Source organism: Etheostoma spectabile, chromosome 17 (assembly GCF_008692095.1).
Source record: "Etheostoma spectabile isolate EspeVRDwgs_2016 chromosome 17, UIUC_Espe_1.0, whole genome shotgun sequence".
NCBI lineage: Eukaryota > Metazoa > Chordata > Actinopteri > Perciformes > Percidae > Etheostoma > Etheostoma spectabile.
Window position 1 is genome coordinate 2112207 of NC_045749.1, and position 6098 is coordinate 2118304.

The 6098-nt window shown below is 40.5% G+C and overlaps 1 protein-coding gene across 1 annotated transcript in view; it reads right to left on the minus strand.

Annotated features, from left to right (window-relative positions):
- Positions 1–4244: 4244 nt before the first annotated feature.
- cyp26c1 (cytochrome P450, family 26, subfamily C, polypeptide 1) overlaps positions 4245–6098 on the minus strand; it is a gene marked incomplete at its 5' end in the record, with an annotated part of 15485 nt that continues 13631 nt past the window's right edge. The window contains 1 exon segment of the mRNA XM_032540826.1: positions 4245–5789.

A 6098-nucleotide genomic window follows, 5' to 3' on the forward strand; every position in this document is an offset into this window, starting at 1 on the left:
AACATTGAAAAAAGTGTTGAAAAAAGGGAAAAAAACGTAAAAAAAAGTTAAACATTGATTAAAAAGCGCCAACAAAAGTGTCTATTTTCAATTTTGACTGGAAGACAACACAAGGTTAATTGCTTGAGTGAACCCTGAGGCCTTAAATTCCATAATTATCTGTAAAACTAAAGTTAATAAGTTAGTGTTACGTAGTTTTTAAAACATAAAAAAAAGAGACAAACATTGAAAAATGCGTGAAAAGGGTTGAAAAAAGGGACAAAACCGCAAGGAAAAAGTTAAAAACGTCAGTAAAATGTGTCAACAAAAGTGTTCATTTTTAATTTTGTCTCAAGGGTTAAAAAATATGTGGACTCGCACACACCGACTGGCTGAGGAGCTTTTATCCAAAGCACCATCTGACCCCATTTTCCCCTTGTTTGGCAAATCGTGTCCCTTATCGTGCCCAAGAACTGCTTTTGAAGCAGAAAACACACAAATGAGAGGAGGAGAAGGGCGAGGAGGCAGGGAACCTGAACTATTAGCGTCCCTGCTGATATTTTTATAGCTCCGAGGGAAAGAAAAAATAGATTTAATGGGACGGATAAAGAGATGGAGCAGAAACACATCAGGAATCTCCGTCGGCTGCTAAATGTTTTCTTTCTTCTTGTGTCCATCACTCGTATAAAAGCCTTAACACCGTGAAATGCAACGTGAGGAACACATTCACATTCAGAGAAGACTGCTTTGAATGTTTATGTCCCCTTGACATTTGCTCTGCCTCCTCTATTATAACCTTTAAAACCCAGCTTAAAACATACCTCTTCACTGAGGTTTATGGAATTTAATCTCTCCTGGCCTCTCAACTTCATCTCTTAACCCCCCCCCCCCCGATTGTTAAGCGTCCTTGGGTTTGTGAAAGGCGCTATATAAGTCAAAGTTATTATTATTATTATTATTATTATTATTATTATATTTTTCCTTAACCCTCGAGTTGTCCTCCCGTCGACTGTGCAACCTTTTGTCTTTTCTGGGTCAGAATTTTTAAATAAATTTAAATTTATTTTTGCTTGTCTTTTTTGACACTTTTGTACCTTTTCCTGATGTTTTTGTCAGACTTTGCAACACTTTTTTTTCATATAGACCTTAGTGGTCCCCTAATACTGTATCTGAAGTCTCTTTTATATAGACCTTAGTGGTCCCTAATACTGCATCTGAAGTCTCTTTTATATAGACCTTAGTGGTCCCCTAATACTGTATCTGAAGTCTCTTTTAAATAGACCTTAATGGTCCCCTAATACTGTATCTGAAGTCTCTTTTATATAGACCTTAGTGGTCCCCTAATACTGTATCTGAAGTCTCTTTTATATAGACCTTAGTGGTCCCCTAATACTGTATCTGAAGTCTCTTTTATATACTTAGGGGCGCCCTGGGACTAAAAATCTTAGCAATCAGAATCAGAAAAGGATTCATTGCCGTGCAAGAAATGCAATATTTGCAATATTTATGCTTGCTACAAATGCAATATCCCCCATAGTTGTATCCACCAGTTACAGCCACGATAAAATTTCAGCCGGCGTGGTGTAGGGCAGACGCACAACAGGGTTTCCACACCAACACTCCTTCAGCTGTTTATGAAAAGTCATGAAGTCGTAATTACATGATTCTGCAGAGCCTTCTGTTCTACTGAACCCAAGCCAACTGTCATCCACCTCTCTCCCCGAGCAACTGGAACAGTGACAGGATGTCATCAGTCGTGAAGTCATGGCAACCAAGTTAACAACAGGGCAAGGACTACTTGTCACTCAATCTTAGGCAAAGTGACAAACAGCAACGAAAACCGCAACATGAAATCTGCACTCACACGGGTCCCATGAAATATGACAGCTACAGTTTTTTGGAAAAAAGCATTTACTGTTTATCAGACCCCAGACAAGACAAGAAGCTAACGTTAGCGAACGCTGCGGCCCCTCTGCCCCCCCCCGCTGCATGAGACACTGTATTCCTCCAACACGCTGTGTTAGGGTTAGCTATTGTTTTAAAACCGTTTCCCAGGTTAATGGGGGGGCATACCGCTCAAAACCAACAAGAAGAACGTAGCTAGCTAGCTAGTTGTGTTGACTCAGTGTTTTGTTGTTAAACTGTGTGCAAAATGAGCGGGGACGTTAAATCAGCGGTTTCAGCTAACCCCCCTACGGTACCGTCTATTTGCTGGATGGTTTCAACAGTCGATAGCTAACATTGGCAGATAAGCCCGTTGACAGCCATGTTATTGTTCATATTTTGGCACAGTGTTTCTGTCAGTAGCGGTTGTCATAGTGACTGAAAGTGTGATGTGAGATGCTATAAAAAAACGTTGCGCTGTTTTAATGTAACTACTTTTTTTTGTCTTAATTTATTTAAATGTAGTTACCGTGTATAATCTTTTTTCTATTTTAGTCGGTGTGTTTTTCTTTGCCCTTCCCCCTCTTGTTACTCTTTTTACTCTTTACCTGACTCAAAAAGCCTGGACTGTTGGTATCTATGTACAAATGGCAACTAAATCTTCAATCTTTAAGTAACACTTACAAGAAATTAGCTTTTGGATTTGTTTGTTGGTGCATACATGAACATATAAAACTAACATGAAATATTCAAACACAGAGATATATGCAAATCTGTGGTCTTCTTTGTGTGGCTTGTCAATCCTTGATATAAAAAAGTTTGGGAGCTGAAGTAGAATCACCAGCCCATAGTGGGAGCTAGCGAGTCCGTGGATGAGACTTTGTTTCATCGTTGCGTCAGTTGTTAATTGTGTAGTTGTGCAGCGTTGAGTTGCGTCCCCTCTCTGGTTCCCATGCACCCTCCCGTCAACTGACCGGTCACTGACCTGCAGCCGGTGGCACCGGAGTGAACTCTGGTTCAAAACGTCGTCGAGTTCCCAGTGACTGAGTGTCCATCAGATAACGACCCTGGCAGAGCCGCGGCGCCCTGCAGCGGACATAATTAGGCCGGGCTGTTTGTGTCCCATTAATTTTCTGCCACATAGCTTTGCCCTATTCTCTGCCTGTAAATAAAGGCGGTCAGGTGGAGGCTGGAAATGCCTGGTGACCTCAGCCGTGGCCTCAGTGTTGACCACACTGTCAGTTTTGTCTGTAATGAGGTCAAAATATGAAGGGCTCCTGTTTTAGCAACTCTGTTGTGCTGTTTATAGGACTTCCTTCAGGGTTGGGCATTATGAAGGCAAATATGGTGCAAAAGGTGAGAGCTTGTAGAATAAAATGTGAGAACTTGCAGAAAAAAAATCTGAACTTGTATGTTAAAATTTGCACTTGTTAAAATCTGAATTTGCAAACACACAAAGAAAAAAAACGAGAGCTTGTAAAAAAAAATCTGAACTTGTAAATTGAAATTTGTACCTGTGGACTTAGGCTGTGGAGCTCTGAGCCAACAGAACGGGGGGGACAGCAGGGTTTCTATAGCCAGATGAGAGACAACTCTGTCCGGCTTATTGTCGCATGAAAGCTTGGTGGAATAGCATGCTAGCGTTAGCTAACTAGCAGTCAGCCCGCTTCTAAATGAATCATTTTTAATTATCTTAACAGTTTTTTTTGTCCTTTGTGTGACTTCAAATTCAAATCACATGCGTGCAAATATTTTTTACAAGTGCAAATTTTACTTTTACAATCGAATAGGGCCACACACATAGTCTTGATTTGCCAGACCTTGTTCCAAATCGTGCTGGAGGAGAGTCTGGCTACTACTTAGCATTCTGGGATGGGAGGAAAACGTGCTCTGGTTTATTGGCATTTCCTTTAAACCAATCAGAATCGTCTTTGGCGGGGGTAAGCACTGGAGAAATATGCTTGGAAGGAACTTGTTGCGGTGGAACGATAAGATAAGTTATTGACCCTATGTTTCTGAAATAATTTAACTTCATGGTGTTATGCATGTGGGCGTAGGGGAGGGGCATGATTAACTGCGTCATCGATAGCCGTGCTGGCTCTGTGTGCAAACTGCTCAGGGTCCATTTGGGGAGTGGAACGAGTTTTCAAGAAAACAAGGATGATACGCTCAAATGACTTGTTTGGTGCAAAAGGTCTAAAGTGAAGAGATCTGAGAAGCCATCACTGAAAGCTCATTGTCTAAAGTTAAATACTGGAGGTTTGGTATGTGGGAAGGGCTCTGGACCCGTCCAAAAATGAGTTATTAGTGGAAGTGTGATGTTTGTGTGTGACTTCTTAATCAAGCCATTCTTGTCAAACTCATAAAACAACAACTTGTTTTTGTTTTTCATCTTCTAATTTACTCTTTCCATACAACTGTACAGCAGCTACATCTGATACACTCAATGAATGCATAAACAGGACAAATATATACAGACTCCTTAAAGCGGAGAAAGTGCTATCTCCTTCCACGAATCCACCCATACGTACGATTTCACAGCGCGTCTATTAGGCTTCAAAACCAAGACAGAAACAGTCCTAAAATTAGACCAATAATAACAATAATAATAATAATAACGTTACTCTCTATATATGCTGCTCTAAACAATGGAAGATCTCTATGTTCTAGCTGTGAAACAGAATCAACCATCCTTTACATTACAGGTTAGTGTCTATCTATTCTTAATTACAGCAAATATTGTTACAGATAGAGTAAAAGTACAACAAAAAGTATACATTTGCAGTTTAAATACAGCTTATTCATAATGCTACTTCATTTGATACACACATAATAGCACTGTTATACTGGATATATTTATCATTCCTGTTCAAAAAATAGAACAGTTTGAATGTATTTTGACCTTTTTGTGATGTTTTAGTGGTGGAGACCATTGCTAGACATCACGACTAAGCCATCTGGATGAGTCCAGTCTCTCCTGTCTCCAACGTTTTCCCAAAGGTTTCAAGACCTTTTCCCACTGCAGATCACTGCAAATCTGACTGTATTCTGCTTCTAATGAGAGCTGTCACATTATGATTCAACATATTATTATGATCTCCACAGAGCTGGCAGGCTTGCTTACAGGCCGTTTAGAAAGGCAAGACCAGGTGATGAGTAGGGTTGGGTATCGTCTGGGTTTTATGCGAAACTGGTGCAAAAACGTTACTAAAAAAATAAATAAAGGAAGTACATAAAACCACAATCGCAGACATTGAAAATGCCATATAGTGAAAATGTAATGTTTTATTAAAAATGTAAAAACGTGCGGCCGGGGTGAGACAGTGGGCAGAACAGGCGCACATACACTTTGCGGCTTTTGCCTTGACACAGAGGTCAAGGGTTCGAGTCTGACCTGTAAAGATTTCCTGCATGTCCTCCCTCTCTCTCTCTTTCTACCCTTTCTTACCTAATTGTCCTGTCCATTAAAAGTGGAAAAGCCCAAAAACAATCTTTAACCTTACTCACTTCACCAGTAAATTGCTGGTAAAACTACAAAAACTACCACTGAATGGGAAAAGGGTCTTTACCGATAACTTTGAATGCACCTCGAGGCTTACTAGTTTCAAGTAAACACACCGTTGACTGTTGAACGTGCTGGTGTTGGAATCTTCTCCAGTGAAATACAGTCACACTCTACACCGTTTGACTCTGTCTATTTCAGCTACTAGCTAACGGTAGGCTAACGCTAGGCTAATGTTGCCTACTGCCAAGTGTAGTATTAACACGAGTCACGTTCAGCAACGCTTCTGTTGCTTCTAACGTGTGTTTCGGAGCATCAGAGAGCAGCGCGGGCGTTAAAGTGACACCGAAATGAGGCAACGAAATCTGCATTGCCATTCCGTCAGGTAGATACCGATGGTTAAGGCACCGGTGCCGTATTAGCACTGGGGGTTTGGTAGTGATGGCCAAATGAAGCTTTATTTTCTGAGCCCACTAGATGGCGCTCTCTGTTCAACAAAGTGTTGACAATCCACTCAATTGCAACGCCTTAGGCCTTAACCCTCATGTTGTCCTCGGGTATGATTGACCCGTTTTCCTATATCAATGTTCTTTTTAATCACCCAAAATAACATGAGTGATTCCACAAAACACTCTTTGGCAAGTACAAATCTCTACTTTCATTAATTTGGGGGTGTCTTTTTTAATTTTATATCATTCAAAGAAAAAATTGAAGTGGTTTTGAAATAGTATTG